Consider the following 24,205-nt stretch of genomic DNA (forward strand, 5'->3'; position numbering starts at 1 on the left):
TCCTGGCACTGAGGTAGAAATTTAGGTCTTCTCAGAATTGAACTAGGAAGACTTTGGAGGCAGTTTCTGATAAGAGAGTGTCACAAGTATAGACTAGAGCCTAAAGAACAGCCCAAACAGCCGTTCAAGACCTTTCTGGCACCTTCCATGGCCTTACAGAGCTCATGTCACACCTCAGCACGGAGTATGCTGGCTTTCGGGCCAAGGCAGCAAGGTAACCCTTCTGAAGCACAGGCCCTGAGGTAGCATCCCTCTCTATGGGAGTTTTTCACTTACTTGATCATCATTTGGAGAAAGAGCTTAGCCTCTGGCTGCCTCCTCTTCTTACATAATTGGCTCAGGACTGAGGGCCCAACCCTAGTTGCTGGTTGCTTATTTGGATGAAGAGAATTTTAAATTCTGGACTTTGAATTCTTTAACAGCATATCTGGATGACTTGATATCACTTTCCTCTATGTTGGTAAATTCATGCCAAATGTGTTTATTTAACATGATGACTTTTTCATGAAGTAATATTGACAAAATCTTCAGCTACCTATCTTGCTCCTACATAATTAGTTCTCCTTGCCTTGGGAATAGGAAGGCCAGTCCCATATTTGCCTCTGGCTCTGAACAAACCCAGTACAAGCCTTGAGAGCTCCTCTGCGGAGCATACCAAGACAGTGTCTCACACTCTCTGGAGTTCATCATGGAAATGTGACAGAGATGAGAAATATGCAGACCCTTCTCTGTGTCTGTCTTCCAGACGCCCTGTGAGGGCTGGCAAAAAATGTTCTTATTCTTCAACTATTCACTGGCATGTGGTTGTGTAGTAAAATTATGTTTGGGGTTTGTATTTGGGTTTTGTTTTTGGTGTGTGTTTTTTCCTTAAATGAACATCTGTTATTCTCTTTTGGTCCAAAGTGTCTGAACCCAACTGGGCAGGGCAACTTGGCTTCCTCCACCACTTCTGTAGAGTCACAAATGGAGCCGGTCTCTGTCAGCTGCTTATTGATTGGCTGACCAGCCACTACTCACCTCCCACAGTTGTTCTGGCTGGGAGAGGCTCATGGGTGTGCCACTCACCTCCCACATCTGTTTTGGCTCTGAGAGGCTCATGGGTGTGGAGGGAAGGCGGTCAGGGTCAGCTTGTTCTGTGCACATGGCCCATGGGAGTTCCAGAAGCAGGGATAGAAAGCGGCTCAGATCAGTTATTACTGACGGCTAGTTATATCCCTGAGGGGATATGAGGCAGGCAGGCAGTCTGGCATGTACCTTTGAGAATGGTGAGTCATAGCAGCTTAGTTTTTCAAACAATTGTTTTTATCTCCTGGTGTCTCCCCTATTTCTATTATATGAGATTATAGAAAATGTGACCCCTATGAAGGCAAATGAAAGATGTGTTTACAAAGAGTGCTTTAGATTCACCAAAGAAATGTGATTTCTTTGGACCTATATTAAGAAATTTGTAGTATTCAAAGAAGAAGTTAATTTTCTACCTGCATCAATGTCACCAAATAGAAAAATACTTCAAGTTCCCAAGACCATTCCAACTCTGAGAGCTTCAGGACCCTGGATTTCAAGATGAACAAAATACAAAACTTCAAAAGATCACTCTGGTACCCTTCAGCAAGGTTACATCAATAGTCACAATGATCCATTCGACACACTGTTGTAGGATGAGTGCTCCTCTCCCAACTCCCAGCTCCAGTTGTATTATTGTCTTGCTCAAATTTCTTATGTGGCTTTCAGCTGTCAAAAAGACAGGTCATACTCTTTAACTTGGCATTCAAAGTCCTTTAGGATTTGATCTCAAACTACTTGTCCAAACTCTTGTTAAGGTAAAAAAAAAAAAAAAAACACATTGAAACCTGTAAAGAATTTTTGTGACTTTATTTGAGCCAAACTGTAGACATATGCCAGGAAGCAGAACCTCAATGAATTGAGATAATGCTCCGAAGAATGGCGGGTTACATCTATATTTATACATTGCAATCGAAGGAAGGGATGTAGGTGGGTTACATGAAATCCATTGGTGATAGACTAGAGAGGCGGGAGAAAGCAAAGCGGGGGGGGGGGGGGGGGACCCCTGGGATTGGATACAAGGTAAAATGATAGACACATACTTAGGTGGGTGCAGGAACAATTAACATGATAATAATGAAGGAATTTGTGGTATCTTTCCTGGCACCCAGGCACATTAGGCTGTGCCTCAAGGGGTCCAAAAAAAGGGAAGTTACAAGTTACCCAGACATTTCAAGGGTATGTATTATAGATGCAAAAAGACAGATAGGCTCAGTTAAGGTAAAGATTGACCTTGTCAGTGAAGATACCGGCCTAGGATGTAACTACCCACCATAACTTCTTTTTTAAATTATTTTTATTTTTTTAAAAAATATATTTTATTGATTTTTTACAGAGAGGAAGGGGGAGAGATAGAGAGTTATAAACATCAATGAGAGAGAAACATCGATCAGCTGCTTCCTGCACACGTCCCACTGGGGATGTGCCCGCAACCCAGGTACATGCCCCTGACCGGGATCGAACCTGGGACCCTTCAGTCCGCAGGCGCTCTATCCACTGAGCGAAACCGGTTCCGGCCACCATAACTTCTTTTAGTTAAAGTTTCATTTCAGACCATCCTTTGTGGTTACTTTAGGTCTCTGAGTTTGCAAGACTGCCATGCAGGCCTTCCCTGAGCTTGTCAGGATAGCATGTGGCCCCTTTCGGCCACACTCTTATGGCCCAATACTGCCATTAATGCCTCATTCGATTTAACCAAAATGCACCACATATGGTTTCTTTGTTGCCCCTTGTTCCTCCACTTCTGTACTTTGGCTTTTCTGTTTCCTGATCTTCTCAAGTCCAAAAGCTCCGTTTGTCAAGGCCAGTTCTTACGCACCTGCTCCATAAAGTCTTCCCTGAGCACTCCCACCTGAGCCTGTTTCTGCCTCCTCCAAATAAGCAAGTACTTTCTCGCTCTCTCTTAAAGCACCTCTCAGTACTTTCTGCCTGGAATAATAGCTCACAGTGCCCAGTTGCCCTACCCTTCCCCAGCAGGGGCAGGCAGAACTTGTGCCCAACTCATCTTGTGTACATTCCCTAGGGCCTTGCAATTAGCACATACTTGATAAATTTGTGTTACAGATACAGCAATGGACATTTGTAGAGAGCTTCAGAATTTCCAAAGTGGATTCACATTCATTAATTCTCATTAGTGGAAGTAGAAAGAACAGGTGTTCCCTTTATTACAACTGAGGAGAAGAGAAAGGGAACTAATTTTTAGTCAGAAATAACTTCCATCTATTTACCAAGCTATTGTTTGTGTCATTCTAAAAGTCTGCCTCTTCTGCCATGTTAAGCTGGAGCTCAGAAACCATGTCTACTTGTTCACTGCTGTTTCCAGTGCCTAACACATTGCCAGACGTAGTGTAAAATCTCATGAAATATTTGCTAAATGAATGAATAAATGAGTGAATATTGAGAGACAAGCAGTGACCTGAATGTACTACATTCACTGTTGTAATCTCACAGCAGGTATCATCTCCATTTCACAGGCAAGGACACACAGCGCTTATGTGTGTGGCTGGAATTGAAACCCAGATCCTATAATTATAGAAATCTTGTGTTTTACATCACATGATTAGCTTCCCATGAAGTGCCTTTATGTTGTCTTTCTTTTGTTGTTGTTTTTTTCACCCTTAATTGATTTATAATTCTGTAAAAATAATGAAATTTTCAAGAGTTACTATAAATTTTAAATATTTAACTCTGTTAATTATTGACATCAAAGTATCAAAATAGTGGGTAGGATATTAGTCACTATTGCCAAGTCTAATAGTGTCATTGTGTGAGAGGAGATGGGAGTGCATTCTTGGAAGGCAGGAAGTAATTTTCTAAAGATTTCTGTATCTCTACTGCAGTTCTCTGCTTTTGATCTAAGACTAAAAAATAAATCCCCATTGTAATTTATTTTGTCCTAAGTGATCAGGAGGAATTGTTGTAATGTACCTCGAGAGTAAATACTCAGGACGCAAGACCAGATTAATGAGTCATTTAATAAGTCGGTGACTGAGAGGGAGTTATGGCTCCAAATCTCCCAGTCCCGAAACGGTGGCAACATCACACTTCAATAGGCAAATATTACAAATGTATCGATTACATCTTTGGGTTTGGAATGAGGAAACTGATTTGCACAAAGCAGTTACAGAAGCGGAATTGAGCAAGTTAGTTAAATTAGAGTTTTGGGTCTCCACATCACTGAATCAACAGAAACACATTACCTGGAGCCACTGAGGCAATTTAGAATAACTGTGCTATCCTGGTCTTGGGACCATTGAGTCAACTGGAACGCATTATCTATAGCCACTGAGCCAATTTAGAGTAATTATGCAGTCCTGGTTTCCAGGTACAGAAGAATGTGCTTTCTAAAACCAGTAAGATCACACTCAATGGGATAGCATACATAAGTTCAGAAAATCAAAGTAACTTTTTTATTGTTAAACAAAGCAAATAAGTACAGAAGCCAAACAGCAGGGTTAAAGTTAAACTACAGTTTCTACCTGAGATGATTACTACCATACTTCAGAATACTTATAGTTAAATTTTGGTCATTGTCTTTGAAGAGAGAAAACAAACATATATTGAGCAATCTCTTCATGCCAGGTCTTTAAGTAAATCATCTGATAAGGCAGGAATTATTATCATATTTATTTTACAAGGAAAGACATCATTGCTTTTATTTCTAAGCATGATTTATTTTGATATCTATTAAAATTAAATTTTAATTTGTCATTGAATTGTACAAATCTACTTTTTCTTTATTTGGAATTTGGTGAAATATTTTTTTTCTGATTTAACATTTTTTATTTCCAAAGTTAAAAGGAGAAACTTTAGATTCTGAGTCTTCTTTCATAGTGTTTTTAATACTGGGGTCAAGTCATTAAGCTTAAAATTTTGTGTTTGGTTAGCATAAGCATGCAAAAATAAGAATTAAATAGTCTCTAAATATTATCCTTATAATATAATATGTTTGTTTTCTGTTTGTCACGAGATTAACATATTTCCTTTACTTCTTTTCAGCATACATTTGGGAAGCCAAGTCTGAAACACTTCTTTTGAAAGGTACTGTGTTTCAACTACCTTGATTTCTAAGAGGAAGTTCAGTTTATTTAAATTTTACAAATCTCTGTTAATCTACCTTTACTACTCTTTAACTAATTTGCATCTTTAATATTTACTCTGCCTTTAAGTACAATGTGTCTTTCTTTGTTTTTGTGCAGATCTCAATTACTAAACTACTGGTAAGCAGCCTGTAATTCACACAGTGTATTACATCAAAACAAAAGACCTTAAGACCAAAGCTCTGTGTTCTATTACCATTCCCATGAACCCTGCGTGGTAGCGACAGCATGTTTCTATCATTGTGATATGTACTTAAAGAAAGCTTTTAAAAACATGGCAGATTAGCAACATCTAATCATCTTTGGATAAAACCATTACTCTCAAAATGTGATCCAAAACTGACATCACACAATCTTTTGTAGAAATTTCTGTATTTGTGGCTATTCTTGCAGTGCAAAATTTTTATGTGAACCTAAATTTAAAAAAGAAAGAAAGAAAGAAAAACTATTGAAAGTATATCATCTCATGTTTTCTACTATGGTCTTTATAATGTCATGTCAAATTTGTTGCCAGGCACTTTTACAGCAAGGGCCCCCATGAAAGAGACATCGGCAATGAGAGTTTGTGACATTGAAATGTCAACTATAGCCTTCTAGAGTTTAGTTTCTGGGCCAAAAACTTAAAATTATTTGGGAAATGTAATAAAAGAAGTTAGATTTCATAGCACAAAAGGGGCACCTTTACATAATTGAGATGGTCTTTGCAATTTTTATAAAATATAACTTAAGTATTTTTTTTGGCTTTTAGAGCAAGAGGGAGGGAGAGGGACAGAAATGAGAAGTATGACAAAGACTAATAGTTGTCTTTCAATATTCATTCTCTCCTCCTTTAATAAAAAAAAACCATATTTTCGCTTAGAGTATAGCAAATATATATATATATATATATATATATATATATATATATATATATATTCAATCTCTATTTTAGCTAAGGCTAACCATGTGATTAATTTTGGCCTATATGGCATTAGTAGAAGTTTTATGTGGCATTTTAAGAGTTCTTTTTAAAGATTAAAAAATTCTACTTTGCTCTCTCTTCATTTGCTGGTTGAGCTCCAGTAGCCATCTTGAACCATAGGAATAAGGACGAGCCCCCAAGTAGGTTGGACCAGAACCTTGCAGAAAGATCACCGCTGATGATCATAATATTGACAGCATTCCTGGAATCATTTTTTTTTTTATTGATTTTTTACAGAGAGGAAGGGAGAGAGATAGAGAGTCAGAAACATCGATGAGAGAGAAACATCGATCAGCCGCCTCCTGCACATCTCCCACTGGGGATGTGCCCGCAACCCAGGCACACGCCCTTGGCCGGAATCGAACCTGGGACCCTTGAGTCTGAAGGCCGACGCTCTATCCACTGAGCCAAACCGGTTTCGGCATTCCTGGAATCATTTTATATGAGGAAATGACACTTCTAATTTTTAAGGCACTTGTGTGCTGCGGGGGATGCAGCGGGTAGAAAGAAGTGGTCCATGTTATTCTCAGGTGAACCTAATCCTAAATGATATATTTTATTTTTATTATCTTCTTTCCAGTCCTCTGCTAGAATGAGGTGTTGGGTTTGAGGGTAAGTTGGAGGTAAGTGGGATGGTAATCAGGACAGTCCATAAATCAGAAGGTTAGGCATTTGTTACAGCTGCAACTGTTGTAATGTGCCCCACGAATCACAGAAGAATGCCTCAAGAAGTTGAATTAAAGAGTCACATTTATTGCAATTCGGGACTATGAGGGACTCCAAATCTCGCAGTGCCCTCCCCAGGCACACCACCAGATTTATATAGGCAAAGATCACAAAGGTATCGATTACATCCCAGGGTTTGGAATGAGGAGCCTGGTTTGCAAAAAAAGCAGTTTACAGAAGCAGACTTAAGCATGTTAATTATAGTGTTGGGTCTCCAGATCACCGGATCAATGGAAACACATTATCTGGAGCCATCGGGTCTTGGGACCACTGAGTTGACAGGAACACATGATCTAGAGCCATCGAGGCAAATTAGAGTAATTGTGCTGTCCTGGTATTGGGACCACTGAGTCAACCGGAGCGCATTATCTGTGGCCACTGAGGCAATTTAGGATAATTGTGCCTTCCTGGTTCCCAGGTACAGAAGAATGTGCTTCGATAACCAGTATGACCACAACCAATGGGGTATTCACATTACAATCAATAGGGTATTCAATCAATTGGGATGATTTATATAATTCAGAAAATCAAAATAACTTTTCTATTGTTAAACAAAGCAAATAAGTACAGAAGTCAAACAGCAGGGTTAAAGTTAAACTATAGTTTCTACCTGAGATGATTGCTACCATACTTCACAACCTGTGGGTAGAATTCTCCAGAGAAAAAGTGAACAAGAAGCCCCTGTTACTCTCTTAACACAAGACAGAAAATTAATATATTAGTGTAATTTTTCCTTTCTTTTCTTAATTCCAAGTGTGTGTGTGTGTGTGTGTGTGTGTGTGCAATTTTGAGTATGTTACAACTCTGCTTTTCTCATGAAGATTAAATGAAATCTCAGTTTTAATATTTTCCATTTATGTGATTAACCCACAGGAAATCCTAAAATCTGAGTCCCTGTGTCTGTGTTCAATTTTAACTGAATTCTACCCAGTTCTTTATTTCTGCAGGCAAATTTCCCAGCAACATGGAGTCTCAGAAAGAAAAGTACACAGTTGTGGCCAAAACTTCCTGTTTTTGAACAAACAATAAGAACAGTTGTGTTCATACCTCCTGCGGCTTATATCTGGCTGGTGACAGACAACAGTAAAGAAAAATGCATGATTTTTGGAGAAAAGAAAAAATTATTTGATGTAAAAGCAAAATTATCTTCCAATTGAGAGATGGATTCTTTTGCCTTGCTAAAAGGCACCTAATAATGAAAGGACAGTGGGGTGAAAAGACACCTTTGTTCATTCTTTTTTGCTGTTATAATATGAATAAATAATGAAATCATCACAAATTAGGCAAAAGCCTTAAATGAAATTAACTAGTAAATCAGCATCTGTCCTATTGTAAATTATTTTTTCAAGTCAGTTGAAAGATGTTGCACTTTTATATATTTTAAGCAAATGGGTAAAAACGACTCTGAGTCTTTTTGGAAAAAAAGATTTTAAAAAATAGTTCAGAAAGTTCTATTTTCAAATTTTATAGGTATATAGAGAAATTAAAAAACTTGATAAATTAAATCATGTTCAGCAACAAAATCACTTATTATTGGAAGCATCATTTTTATAAAGCCTTTTTCAGAGTATAAGTTTCTTTTGAAAATCAATTATTTTCTTATTCATTGTTAAAATTCTTTCTTTATCTCCCCCCAAAATATTGAATTTACTTTTACAAAAGTACCTGCAATGTAGCATACTGTCAGATCCACTGAAATCGTCAATGTTTGTGTATCATTTTAGGGTTAACAAAAAGTTTATACCATGTTAAAACAAGACAGCAGGCCCCAAATGGAGTCACTTATGCTAAGCCCCACGTCACCAAACGGAGACTTAATTTAATTACAGTTTGGGCTCTCCCAGAAATGGAATCTTAGAGTCCCTATCTAGTTGGGTAATTGGATTGATAGACTCCTGCCATCCCCTAAAGGAAAATAGTCTTACAATAGTGAACCTACTTTTTCTGACTAGTATAACTTCCTTGTTTCTGCTCTCTCCTGCTTACGGAAGTCTTTCCTTCTACACCACTCCTCTGAGCTCCTTTCTGCCAGAGTCTAATTAATGTTTTCTCAAATAAACAAAAAATTTTTAATATGCCCCAGTTTATCTTTTAGCAACTAAAAATAAGAAAAGTGTCAATTTGACTTGTTTTCTTGTTTCTTTGTATTTGTACTGTTAGCATTATCTTCAAGATGTAGAGTGTTGTTGTTTTTTCAGAAATCCTTTTTGTGCCATTTATCTATTTTGTGGGGTTTGCCTAGCTTAAGCCAAACACTACCTAGTACTGTAAATACACTTAGCCAGGCACACACAAACCATCATACATTATGGTTCTCAGGAAGCAAGCACATTGGGGAAGGTGTCTCTGTCAATTGCCCCATAGGATGAGGTTCTACTCTTCCTCTCAGACTATATCACCTATGTCTAAGACACGTGACCATCTGACAGTCAGGCTTAGTGAGGGAGCCCATGACAACATGTACACATGTATGTTGGATTTCTCTGAGTGTGGCAACAAGCCATTGAAGGCGCAAGTGTAACATGATCACATTTGTGTCTTAGATAACTCTAAAAATGGATTAACGATCTATATAAAGTTAGAGCCCCAGGTGGAAAGATTTCATAAGTTTATGATGCCGTTTCATGCTAAGACTCAGGAGATACTGCAGGCATACTAAGTCACTGCGACAAACATACAGACCAATGCAGTCTATTTCACGTTTTCGAACTGAGAGCCTGGAACTAAACCCCAGTTTTTTAAGGCCACTCACTCACTCATGGACTCATTCTTTATTCAACAGACATTAATTTTAGCATGACTTTACAAGATCTGATCTCAGATCTATAGCAAACTCTTCCCATCAAGTTCGCCCAGGACAAACCCACATCCTTTAAGCTGAGTCAGCCTAAACAGACTCCTCCTCCTGGCAGGAGAGTGTGAGGCCACCTTTACGCATCTCTCTCTCCACCTGCCCTCTGCACTTACTTTTGTACCATCTAGCAACCAGATTCCAGCAGGAGTAACAGTCATACTGGCCCATGTAGAGTCCCTGCCTTCTAGGTAATCATGGGAGGTGACAAAGTGCCGAGCAACCCACCCGTCAAAGCCCGAAGAACTTTCTGCAGAGGGACCAGCTGACTGCTGTGGGAGAAACACTGGATTGGAACCGCACTGGCTAAAGCATGTCAGCGTCTTTACCTTAATAGATAAAATTGAGGATAAACAAATTTCCCCATCTGGTTTGCAGAGGCAACATTTCAAATAAAACCCACATGGTGTCAACCAAGGAAACTGTGATCATGCCAGCTGTCCAACCCAGAAAGATGAACATTCTGCCTTCTTTCATAAATTGTTTGGATTCTTCAGTGTTAGAATAAGAACCAACACACCCAAAATAGAGTTTCTCCATTTTTTCTGCCATGATCTTGTTCCAAATTCTGCATTGTCACTGTTTTCACTAATCCCAATAACACAAATTGCTGAGGACCTATGTGTACAAAACACTGTACAGGATACAGGAGATACAAAAATGCATAAAACAGCATTACTGTCCTTGAAAACTACACTCTAATTGAAGCAGAGGAAAGGTACCTAAGAAAACAACAACACTGTTATGAAGGCTATGTTGTATAAAGTACATAGTACAGACAGTGGTTTCAGAAGAAAGGGGAGATTTATCTGTGAGTAAAAGGAACAGGGGGCGGGAGGGGGTAAATCATCAGAAAGTGAAGCAACCCAAGAGGGGCTCACAAAGGAATAACATGACCTCTAGGATTGGCAAGTAACCATCTCTAACATTCACATAATATTGCCAAGCCCTGTTCTGGGTGCTTTATACATATACATATACGGTTATTTTTCCTTATGAGATAAGTACTAAATTATCCCCTAGATGAAAGATGAGCAAATACAGAACAGAAAGATTAAGACCCACAGCTAAGAAGTGTCAAAGCCATGATGTAATCTCAGGTGGTCAGCCTTCAGAATGTGGTCTTAACCACGGTTCCACTGCACACCATATTTGTGAACAGCAGCCAGACTTCATCCAGGAGCAGCAGGAGAGAGTAGAAGTGGGCAAGTATGCACATGGGACAGAGGGTGAAAGCTGAAGGGAGTGGGGACATGCACAGAGATGCCCCAGAAACCTGGATATTCTCAATGTGAATGACAGGCTGAAAGGCATTCGCTTCCAGGTTTTAAAAGCAGTTTATTTTATATTTACAAATATGTCTAATTTCAAAAGTCAAAACTGAAGTAGAAACACGCTAAATAACCACGGGTTGCAGTAGTATTAAAGTTGAACAGGAAACTGGGGGAAGTGGCCCTTCGCATAACTCCAAACATGAATTCTAATATGGCCTTCAGATGTGAAAATGTTCAAATTCAAGATGTCTCTAGAATTTGTAATTACAGAATCAACATATGTGTGCAAACTTCCATTTTAATGAAAAAACATTCAAGAATGTCCTTTGTGTTTGGCCTCATTCATTTATCCTTCTCCCTGGCACCATGCTGCATGCTCCCTCTTCCTTCCACCACAAGCCAGAGCCGGTGTGCAGGACAATGACCATCCTGACCACCCACGCTCGTTAGGGTCCATTTGGGTGGGATCACTGAGCCGGCTCACTTCCTCCCACTCTGACCACAGAACCCAGCTTCTAGTTAAAAGAGGGGACAGAACAGGGAGGGATGTGACAGAATGGGGAAGCTGGTTTTGTTTCAGGTGGAAGGAAAACTGTAATCAAAGAGTGAGTCTCAGTTACATTGACACTGTCTATTCGGGAACAAATTCACAGAAATCTTTCCACCCTAAAAACCGGTTAGCGAAACAGTGACCTGGTTGATTTGAAGGGGCAGAGAAGGGCTCTAGCAGATAAACTTCCTAAAAAATAATAATAATAATGTTAGTCCACATGTGCATTCCATAAGTCCTCCTCCTTCCTCTAAAAAAAAAAAAAAAAAAAAAAAGTCTGCTAAGGGAAAGCCAGTTAGTCTACCCTCACACTCTTCCTCCAGCTCAAATTCAAATGACATCAAACAAAATCTGCACAAATGTTTTGAGATATTTTCTTCCTATATTTTTGTTCCCTTTCCCCATCCTGAGGTTTTTAGTATTTTGACAACTTTTTGATCATATGGCCTTCATTTGCACCCCTTGCTAGCTTATATATCTGAGTCCACTTTGGTGAGATTGGGTCTCTCAGACTTACGCCCACTTCTTCAGGATAAATTGGGGAGGGGGTTCATGCCGGGAGAAAGAGGAAATGTCTTCTTATTTTCCTATAGTTTGGACTGGGCCTCCCTATGTAGCTCTACAATACCTGGTGCTGTGGAGCCCCGCACAGGCGTGGCCAGGGGTAGGATGGGGCACAAGATACAAACAACCTCTCAAACTGCCTAGAAGAGACCCTTTAACATAGCCGCAGCGCCCCAGGACCCAGGAGGAAATGGGGGAGCACCCCTCCCCATGCTCTCATTGTCTCTGAAGAGGTGATATTTATTTAAGGTGCTTACACTAAAGTCTCCACTTACAAGTGTTGAAAGTTCTCTGGGAATAAGAAAAAACAACAACATAAAATTGTTCAGAATTCCGTGTGTGTGTGTGTGTGTGTGTGTGTGTGTGTGTGTGTGTGTGATAATACCAAGTACTTATAATGGCTGGCATGCTGATGAGATATAGAAGGAAAGGGTCAAAGGAAGACCTGGAGATTGGAGGGGAGGGAGAAAGATGGAGAGGGAGTGAGGGAGCCTGACAGGAGGCACCGATCTGCTTCTTGGAAAGTGTGGGGAGCCTGGGGATGGCTGGTCTCAGCCTTTCCTGGAGGCAAGGACAGGGTGCGGGTGCTCTGCTTCCCGGGTGGCCGCAGGGCCAGACAAGACCCATCAGGAAAGAAGCGAATTGGAAATATTGGCTAAAAAGCTTTCTGATGCCGGGGATGGTGACAAGCTGGGCTTGGATGCACAGACAGAAAAAAATCTAGAACAATAATTTGATAAATCCTAATTATTTACCAAAGAATGACCACTTTTTGATATGGCCTTCATTTGCATCTGTTGGCAGCTTGTATCTCTCTGAATCTGCTTTGGTGAGTGGAGGGAACATGGCAGTGCTGATCCATATCTCGTTTATAACCTGAGGTGTCATCATAATTTCCTAGAAAAAAAGTATTGTACATCACAATTCTCTTAGTTATGTTCCAGTCTTTTTTCAATGCTTGTTGTTAAATTTTTATTTGATTCTCTTCTCCTTCAATTAACTTGTAATTGAGTTATCATTTTGAGGTAACTTTGTCTTTTTCTTCCATTTCATTACTGAATTAAATCAATACTCATTTCATCTCTTCCTGACTGGCTTTTTTTCTTCTTCACTTCTGATTTTAATTTTTAATTTTTTGATTAATCCCAAGTACCGGCAAGTAAGGCCTGAAGGAGGTGAGGGGCTAAATCTCGGTGGGGCGTGTGGAAGCCAGGCTGGCAGAGAGAGCAACATTTGCAAAGGCACTCAGGCAGGCATAGCCTGGCTTGTCTGAGGAACATCAAGAAGCCAGCACGGCTGGAGCAGGGGAGCGACAGAGTTCTTCTTACTGTTTTAAGGGCGTTTACAATATTAACTTATTTTGTCTGTAACAATCCTAAGAGCAAGATATGATTATTAGCTTCATTTGACGGTTGAGGAAGTGAGAATAGACTAGCTATTTACCCAACCACACACGGAAAATAAAGCCAGGATTTGAATCTGTATGAAGAGGGGGAGGAGGAAAAGGAAGAAGACAAGAGGCAAGAGCAAAGAGAAGAGTCTTTCTGGACTCCGGTTTTTAATCTAAATGAGATGAGAAACATCATGGGAAATTTTTGATCAGTGAAGTGACGTGATTTGATTTACATGTAAAAGGATACCTCTGGCTTCTGGGTTCAAATCAGATTGTAAGCAAGGAGACCTTTGAGGAAGCTATGAAAATAATACCGATGCATTTGCCAGATGAGCGGATTTTCATGAATTCTGATTTTTTAATGTAGAATAATCCCTTTTTAAAAACAGCTAATTCAGGGCTTTGTAAAACACTGTGATTGCTGTTTGAAAGACGTGTCTGCAGATCTCTTCGCCCCCCCACACACCTCTGCTCTTGTGGGAGGAGCTCTGTGGCCTGTCCCTCCCTCCTTCTCTCTCAAACCCTAACTGCTGCTCTCCATTTGAAAATGCATGTGCCACGAAAGAATCGGCTTAGTCATCACTGGAGTGAGGGGGCCGCACAGCAAAGATTGAACCATCAGGGGATTTCACTTCCTTGCGCCGTGTTTATTCTGCTCCCACGCTTCGCACTGCGCCAACTGTTAGACGCCCATTGGCTCTCTCTTCCTCCCTTTCCACCCCGTACTCTCCCACCTGCAATCTCGGGGACTGAGATCACCCTAGTTCTGTTTTTCCCGCTCTTGGAGACTCTGGTTATAAATGCTCCCTTCTGTCAACGCCTCCTTCACATTTGAAAGTATGTTGTGCAAGCCCAAGCGAGGCAGCTGTACAAAGCTTGTGGGGAGAGGAGAAGTGTGGAAGCCTTTCTACCTCCACCCTAACAGAACCACACAACAGTGAGCCCACTAGTCACCAGGGATACCTGGCATCGGTTAGAGAAAACCTGGTGGGATTCCTGAGGGGTGCATTGAGTTTTGACCTTTGCTTAAACACCCAAGGGCTGAGGTTCTATCTGGAAGGAAGATCCCTGCCTGTTCTCCATGCTTTGCTCTTAGATGTGGTCACAACAGCAACACATGGTCAGGTCAGCCTTGGAAAGCTGGGCGGGAGCTTCTATCAGGATATGGAGGCAACTTAATTTTCTTAGCAGCTGACATGAGGATTTCCTCAGAGAGTAATGGCTTTGATAGGCTTAAGAAGAGCGTAAAAGCCATAGTCAAGGTTTTAAGTGGAAACCTTAAAACAAGGAAAATAAAAGGAAGACTGGTACCAAGCATTCCAGGGCAAATGTGAGAAGTGATGATAGAGATGAGCTGGGGAAAGAGAGGCACAGAGAAGTCAGTGGTGGCATGAGGTGGAGGAACTGAGTAAATGTGCTGGGAGGTGTGGCTCTTTCCCATGAATCCCCAGATCTTCATGAAAACTACAAACAAAATTCCATATGTGCTTAGTGTGGTTGAATTTCTTGTGAAAGCTGTGAAGGGCCTTGAGCATCAAGGTTAATCTGGAACAGAAACAATCAACCTGCACAAGTGAAGGAAAGAGTTAAGGTCTCAGCTAAAACAACTGGCACAGACGGTAACATATCAAGCACAGACCCAGGTGGGCCCTTGCAGGACAGGTATACAGCCAGATCTAGACTAGTTGGGTGACTCTTTCTGGACCTCATTCGGCCTCCTTTCTGGTTCCCTGAAGGTGTCTCTCCTACTCCTAATATTTCTACTTTAAGTCAGTAAGCACAGTTCACAACCATTTGAGAGCTTTGTCTGAGAGGTCTATACATAGTGCGGTGTGCAGGAGTGAACATACTAGAGCCAGATAGTCTGGATTTAAATCCTGGCTTGGCTAATTTCACCAGTGTCCTTAATTAAGTCTATCCATGCCTCAGTTTGTCCAACTATAAAATGTTATAATGAGTTTATCTACCTCACAGGTATGTTGTGAGTATTAAACAAACTAATAGATGCAAAGTACTTAAAATTATGCCTAGTTCATGGTAAACCTTCACTAATTATTCCTATTTATTATTATTTCATACTAGGAAGAGGAAGGGAATTTAGCCACAATACTAAAACTTTTTTTTATCACTAGATTTAGTTTCTTTTTATTCAATCCATAGTCATAATTCTCTTTTTAAAACTTTTTTTGAGATATAATTGACTTACAATAAATTGCACCTATTTAAAGTATTCAATTTCATAAATTTGGATAATATAATCCTCAAATACACAGATATATATACAAATATATATATGAGATTATATAATATGATATATATACCCATAAAATCATCATCAAAATCAAGAGAATAAATCTATATATCACCCCAAAAAGTTTCCTGTGGCCTTTAGTGATCCCTCAATACTTCACACTCCCCTCCCCTCCTTATTACTTGCAAAGTTTGCTTCTGTTGTAGATTAGTGTACATTTTTTAGAATCCTATATAATAAAAGACTAATATGCAAATAGAGCGAATGGCGGAACAACCGGAACAATGGAACAACTGAACAACCAGTCACTATGTGCACTGACCACCAGAGGGCATGTGTGAAATATGGTGGGCGTTGACCACTATGGGATGGTGGAGCAGGTGGGGGTTGGGGGGCTCCAGACCAAGGCCGGGCATCAGTTGCTGTCGTCGGGGCGAGCCTCTGGTGGTTACTGAAAATTCTTTGCTCCTGCACACTGCGGTCTTGCCCGGCACCGGAGCCACTGCTTGCACCCGCTGCCGGTGCCTGGCACCAGTCCCAATCACTCAGCACCATCAACAGGTGCAAGCGGTGGCTGCCAGCCCTGATCTCCCCTGAGGGCTTCTCCACCTCCCCCTGCTCCTGAGGGGCAATTGGGGCAGCAGCCGCCACTCACACCTGCTTCTGGTGCTGGCCCCAATCACTCCATGCCATCAGCAGGTGAGAGCAGCGAGTGGGAGCAGCAACAGGAGCGGAGTTGCGGGCAGACAGGTGACTGGGGGCCATGGCAGGAGGGGCCAGCTGGGGGCATGGAGGATAGGCCAAGACCTGCCCCTGTGCCTACCATGACCTTACGGCCCACAGTTCCTTTCAAGGTGCACGAATTCGTACAATGGGCCCCTAGTTTTATATAAATAAGATCATACAGTATGTGCTCTTTGGTCTGTCTTCTTTTGGTAATTATTCTAATATCCATCCATGTTGCTGTGTTTATCAATAGTTCATTCTTTTTTATTGCTGAGCAAGTAGTATTCCATTGTATGGCTATACTGCAATTTATCTATTCACCTTTTTTTGATATTTGGGTGTTTTGAAGTTTGGGTTACTACAAATATAACTGCTATGAATGTGTATATATGTTTTTGTGTGGACATAGGTTTTCGTTTCTCTCATGTAAATACCTAAGAGAGAAATGACTAGATTATAAAATAGACACACTTTTACCTTTTTAAGTAACTGCCAAACTGTTTTCCAAAGTAGCTGTGTCATTTTTCCATTCCCACCAGCAGTTCCTCAACATCCTCGTGAACACTTGATATGGTCAGTCTTAATAACTTTAGCTATCCAATGGGTGCATAGTGTGATTTTCATTTTCCTAATGTCTAACAATGTTGAGTATCTTGTCATTTACTTACCTGTAATATATCTTCTTTGATGAAGCAATGTGTCTGTTCAAGTATTTTGTTATTTTTTTTTTAAATTGGGTAGTTGGTTTTTATATTATTGACTTTTGAGAATTCTTTGTATATTCCAGATAGAAGTCTTTTTTTCAGATATATTCTTTGTAAATATTTCACCCCCATCTATGGCTTAACATTTCATTCTCTTAAAAGAGCAGACATTTTAAATGTTCATTAACTTCAATTTATGTTTTTTATAATCCTCACCTGAGGGTATGTTTTGGTGCACAGGACAATGCTTCAACCAGCTGAGCCATGGGCAGGGCTTGTTTATCTTTTGCGGAGAGTGGATTTGGTGTTGGGTAAAAAAAATTGTGGTCTAACCCAAGGTACTAATGATTTATTTTTTCTGTTTTATCTAGAAGGTTTGTAGTTTTGGTCTTACATTAGACCTATGATCTATCTTGAGTTAATGTGAGTTATGGATCAAACTTATTTTGCTGTTTTATTTATTTTTTGCATAGAAATATCCAATTGTTACTACACAGTTTGTTTTCCATTTTTAGTTGTTAATATGGTTAATTATGTTGACTGAATGTTAAGCTAGCACTACACTCATTAGATAAACACAACTTGGTTACAGTATATTACCCCTTTTACATATTGTTGGATTCATTTTGCTAACATTTTGTTTAGAATTTTTGCATTTATATTCATGAGGGATATTGTTCTATACTTTTCTTTTTTAAAAATAATGTCTTTTTATGGTTTTTGGTGTCATAGAATGAGTTGAATATTCCCTTCTCCTCTGTGAGAGAGTTTGAGAGGATTGTTGTTAATTTTTCTTTAAATATTTAGTAGAATTCACTAGTGAAGCCATCTTTGTTTGGATGGTTTTAAATTTTTAAAGCTTTTCTTTGTTAGGAGGTTTTTTGTTTGTTTGTTTTTTTTAATATATTTTATTGCTCTTTTACAGAGAGGAAGGAAGAGAGACAGAGAGTTAGAAACATCGATGAGAGAGAAACATCGATCAGCTGTCTCCTGCGCACTCCCTACTGGTTATGTGCCCGCAACCAAGGTCCATGCCCTTGACCAGAATTTGAACCTGGGATCCACTGAGCCAAACCGGTTAGGGCTGTTAGGAGGTTTTTAATTACTGACTCAATCTCTTGTTATAGATTGGTTCGATTATTTCTTTATTGTTGAAAGTATTACAGATGTTCCTTTTGTTTGTTTGTTTGTTTGTTTTTTCTTATAGACTCTCTCCACCTCTCACCTGCCCCTTCCAGGCCTATTGTCTGTTCTGTGTCCATATATGTATATAAGTTCCCTGGTTAAACACTAGTTCAGATTTTTTTTGTTTGTTTCTTTTTGAGTCAGTTTTGATAGTTTTTGACTCATTGGTTATTTAGAAGTATTGTTTAATTTCCACAATTTCTTACTGTTACTGATTTTTAATTTTATCCCGTTATAGTCAGAAAACATATTTTGTATGATTTTAAGCATTTTAAGTTTATTGATCTAGGTACACCCTCCAAGCCAGGTCTAAGTTAAGGTCACTGAGATAACCCTCTGGCTTATGTCAAGTTTTACTGTTGGCTGCTTGGAGTTTCTTTGAAGCAGGCAGCATGTTGCTGATGAGGGCCAGGCTCGACTTTCCTTTCTGGGTTTCTTCTTGGCTCACACCACAAGTCACTTGGCCGGGATAAAGTTTGGAATGCCCTTATTTCTCTGCTGGTGGAGCTGAAAGGCATTCTGATCCCAGTCATTGGTTCACTAGGTGGATATGAATGCAATGTTGAAACTTATCCAGTTACTTTGTAAGAGCTGTTTTACAAAATTCAAATGAGTGCTAGGATAGATGTGGTTGGATTTCTGATGTGGGTTTTTTTTTTTTTTTCATGACAGGTTTCATTTCCTTATCTGATATCCAGCCAACACCCTCCTCACTGACTATGTTGAAATTAAAACAATAATACATTCCTTTCCTTCAGAAGTCTCAATGAAATTCCCCCTCTCAACAGGGCCATATTTCGTGGCCTGTGCCAACTCATTAGGATGTTTCAGGGTGCTTTCTCCTTATTCTCTGAAGACCTTAGACACAGGAGGTCACAGACATGCACTCCAATATTCTGAGGCAAGTATGATTCAGGGCCCACTTTGGGGTTATTTACCCGAAAAAGTAGGTAAACCAGTGAAGTTGAGACCAAATTGACTTCTGCAAATACAAGGGAAGTGAACTAGGTAAATAGTACACACTGGTACCTAGAATAGCTGCAGTCTCCTCCTTAGGCATACCACATGATCATGGTCAGGTCAAAGAAACTTGTAGAAGTTCTGTTTTTACCACTTAATAGGAAAATTAAACCCAGCTTCTAAGGATCCCGTGGTATTTGCCACAAAAAAACAAAAACAGAACAAAAACCCTCATTTTTTTTTCATTATGTTTCTTTAGCAGCTACCTCCAAATGAAGGAGGATGCCTTAATTATAATTGTGTTTGGCCTATAATATTTCCCTGATTCAATTAACCAAGGACATTAATGAAATATTTCTTTAAAAGCTTAACTTCATTGAAATGTCAAGTTAGAAGAATTAATATCTCATGCAACCCTTCCTTATTCATAGCTTGTAACTAAAGTGGAAAAAGGGTTCAAAAAAACACAAATCTCTACATCTACGTATAGACTATTATTTATCACTAAATTCAACTGGTTCAATCAACATTTTATTCAATCCAACTCTAGTTCAAACTCTGAGACTTAAAAACAAAACTCACCCTATGTCCTTCCTATATTAAGAAACATACATATCTAATAAATAAATGCACACATACATTGTGACTATATCCTACATAGGGCAAGATCATTACAGAATATAAGCAATTGTAGATGCCATTTAGACCCCTTAACTGCTTTCAAGTAAAAATAACCTGTTCTTAACAAAAATGATTATGAAAAAAGTAAAAATCTATTTAACAAAAATGATTATGAAAAAAGTAAAAATCTATTTTACTGTTACCAAGACTGTGGAAGCTTTATCATTGTTAGCCCCAAACTATCTCCTGTTTTTGAAGAGGGTATAGTTCAGGTATCCCAATGGCTGAAAGTATTATGTGAAAAATAACCTGAAGTTAAGGACTGAAAAATGCAAGGAGGCAGAAAACTTCTGGAGGCAGTCACTCTACAACAAATAGTCCTATATGCCTCCTTGCCTCACCCTTCTACTTTCAGAGTCATCAGTGTGACTCCCAGTGTTCATAACAGGGTACTTACCACAGGGGTTGGGGAAGGGTTAAAGACAGTGTTAAATAGCCTCTGCCCTCCCTTGTCTCTGTCCCATTATCAATTTTGGTTGGAGAAAGCCAAACTCTTTATTATTTTTTAATTTAAATTCTTTATTGTTTAAAGTATTACATGAGTCTCCTTTTTCCCCCATTGACCTCTCCCCGGCTGCTCCCATCCCCCAGAACATGCCCTCACCCCCCTAATGTCTGTGTCCATCTGTTATGCTCATATGCATGCATATAAGTTCTTTGGTTGATCCCTAACCTCCTCACCCCACACCTTCCCTGATAGGTTGGACAGTGTTCGATGCTTCTTTGTCTTTGTATCTATTTTTATTCATCAGTTTATGTTGTTCATTATATTCCACAAGTGAGTGAGATCATGTGATATTTATCTTTCTCTGACTGGCTTATTTCACTTAGCATAATGCTCTCCAGTTCCATCCATGCTGTCGCAAATGGTAAAAGTTCCTTCTTTTTTATAGCAGCATAGTATTCCATCGTGTAGATGTACCACCATTTTTTAATCCACTCATCTGCTGATGGGCACTTAGGCTATTTCCAAATTGTGCTGCTGTAAACATAGGGGTGCATATGTCCTTTCTGATTGGTGTTTATGTTTTCTTGGGATATAGTCCTAGAAGTGGGATCACTGGGTCAAATGGGAGTTCCATTTTTAACTTTTTGAGGAAACTCCATACTGTTTTCCACAGTGGCTACACCAGTCTGCATTCCCACCAGCAGTGCAGGAAGGTTCCTTTTTTCTTCACATCCTCGCCAACACTTGTCATTTGTTGATTTGTTGATGATAGCCATTCTGACAGGTGTGAGATGGTATCTCATTGTTGTTTTGATTTGCATCTCTTGGATGATTAGTGACTTTGAGCATGTTTTTATATGTCTCAGGGCCTTCTGTATATCCTCTTTCGAAAAGTGTCTATTTAGGTCCTTTGCCTATTTTTTGATTAGATTGTTTTTCTTCCTTTTGTTGAGTTGAATGAGTTCCCTGTAAATTTTGGATATTAAACCCTTATCTGAGAAATCATTGGCAAATATGTTCTCCCATGCAGTAGGCTTTCTTGTTTTGTTGATGGTTTCTTTTGCTGTGCACAAGCTTTTTATTTTGATGTAGTCCCATTTGTTTATTTTCTCCCTAGTTTCCATTGTCTTAGGAGCTGTATCGGTAAAAATATTGCTTATGACATATGTCTGCTATTTTGCTGCCTATGGCTTCTTCTAAGCTTTTTATGGTTTCCCATCTTACGTTTAAGTCCTTTACCCATTTTGAGTTTATTTTTGTGTATGGTATAAGTTAGTGTCGAGTTTCATTTTTTTTTGCAAGTATCTGTTCAATTTTCCCAACACTATTTATTGAAGAGACCATTAATTGAGCATAATGGCTTGAGTCCATTTCTGGGTTCTCTGTTCTGTTCCATTGGTCAAAGCCGATCTCTTTACCTACAAAGCTGAACTCTAACTACCAAGAGAGCTGTGAGGCATCATTTCCCACTATCTTACTCATTGTAAGACTTTGGGAAATCCCTGATTGGGTCTCAGCCTTTTCATTCACAAAACAAAATAATTGGCCCAGGTGGTCCTAATGTTTGTCTTAACTCTTAGACTCAGAGATCTTAGAACTGAAAGTAATCACCATGAATCTATGATGTGAAATGATTATAAAACAGAAACTATTAAAATAGGAAAAACTGAGTCAGAAAGTGAAACCCAAAATAAAACCAATTAATGACACAGGTTTATTATGTAACCTGAATGAGCTCAGCTACGTAGTATCTCTTTTCATTACAGCTGGTTGTCTTCACTTCATAACAAGGTCGTCTAGTTGAATTGATCAACTCAGTTATTAGTCAGTGACCTCAGATATTAAAAAAAACATTACTGAGGAGATTATTGTTATATTCTTATGAATTCATGCCTGTTTTTACACTTAACTTTAGTCAGACCCTAAAGAACATCTGGTGTTTCATAAAATGTTACCTTTGAGTAGAAATTTGGCAATCACATGCTGAGCTCTGGAAAATGAAATGCTGTCTAACCAGAGTCCATGTGTGGGTTTCTGTAACATCTCAAAGGAAAGTGACTTGATCCAACCCACCCAGAAACCCCAACTGAGGGATTTGCTTTATGGACTTTTCTTACAAGTGGACATATGCCACATTCTTAAGCATCATTTTAAGCACAATCAGTCCACGATACCAGCTGGCTTCCGGAGTAGCCTGCCAGGTCAGGGAGGGAGTGGTTAGAACAAAGGGGTAGAGAACTGAATTCCAGAGCCATAAAATATTTATGCTGGTGGGAACATTGTAGATTAGTTATCACTCAAATATGAAGCGTGGCCACCTAAATCAAAGGAAAGAAATGACTAATGCTACCTTATCTGCCTTTAAATTATTTTTCTTTCTTTTTTTCTCTTCTTTTCTCTCCTTTCCTTTCCTTTCCTTTCCTTTCCTTTCCTTTCCTTTCCTTTCCTTTCCTTTGCTTTCCTTTCCTTTCCTTTCCTTTTCTTTCCTTTCCTTATGCTTCTGGAATTAGACTGCCTGAATTCAAACTTGGGCAAGTTACTGATCCTCCCAGTGCCTTAGGTGTCTCATCATTGAAGTGGGAATAAAAATAGTAACTACTTCATAGAGTGGTTATGAGAATGGAAGGAAAATTTGTTTTTTAAATTTAAAATTGATTTTTTAAAGCACTAGACTAGTGCCTGACATAGAGTGAGCACTATGTAAAAATCAATTATTATTATGCAAACATTCAAAAGGAGAATTAGTAAGACAAAATTTCTTGAATAGATTATGTGAAAGATTATCAGACTTAGAATTTATTTCCTTGAAGGATTCTTAATCCTTTTACCACCCGAATTTCATCTAATTCTTTTTGCCACCTGCTTCTTTATGGATCAAAGGAAGCAAATGGTTCTCAGACTTGAAAAAAGTGGTTGCTATTACTGAGGTGCCTCTCCTTTATCACCCTTGGGTCTGCTCAGGGAAGAAATCAAGTTGTAGGTCTGGAATTAACATTTCCCTCCTCTTATGGACCATTACTGGCTCAAACAATGAAACTGTCCCATGTTTCCCAGTGAAGATGGGCTTTGTGCTGCTGACCAGACAGAGTTGTGTCTGCCTGGGGATTGACAGCAATTCCGTCACTGTTGAGCCACGAACAAAATAAAACCTCTAGGGCTTTGGAATTTAGGCAATATCTGAATTATGCGGGCACTGTCCCAGGAGAGATTATGTTTATTTTTGCAGACTTGGACAATAAAATGGTTGGGTCTTTGGAAAAAATTGCCCAGGTCTTTGCTTTACTGGAGTACGCCTTTCCTTTGACAGAAGAGAATTCCTAACATGGGGAGAAAACAGGTTTCCTATAGAAGTCTCCCATATAGCTTGTTGACTGTAATTGCAGTTCTCCAAATCCCCTGTGTGACATCAGTAAGGACTGACTCCACTGTGCTAAGGAAATGTGTTGGACCAGGGAGGGTGATGTTGTTTTGCCTGGCAATTCAGCCAAACAAGGAGATTACTGCAAGCTCACATGGATGGAGAGTTGCCCAGAAATGCTGAGTAATAGCCAGGGGATATGCTTTAATCTGAGATAGCTAATTTGCCAAACGTAAGGTCCCAGAAGAGTAGTTAGTTTCTAGCAAAACATCTATTTAACAAAATGGTCCAGCTCTAGGGTTCAAATGGCAATAGGGGACTCAATGAAAGTATTCTAAACACCCTTCAAAATTATCTTCTTCTAGGATGCTTATTATCTCCAGAAAGGGGATGGGACGGGGGGACTGACAA

This window comes from Myotis yumanensis, unplaced genomic scaffold (assembly GCF_028538775.1).
Source record: "Myotis yumanensis isolate MYYU_CA2020_CCGP unplaced genomic scaffold, mMyoYum1.0.hap1 SCAF_2, whole genome shotgun sequence".
NCBI classification, from domain to species: Eukaryota; Metazoa; Chordata; class Mammalia; order Chiroptera; family Vespertilionidae; genus Myotis; species Myotis yumanensis.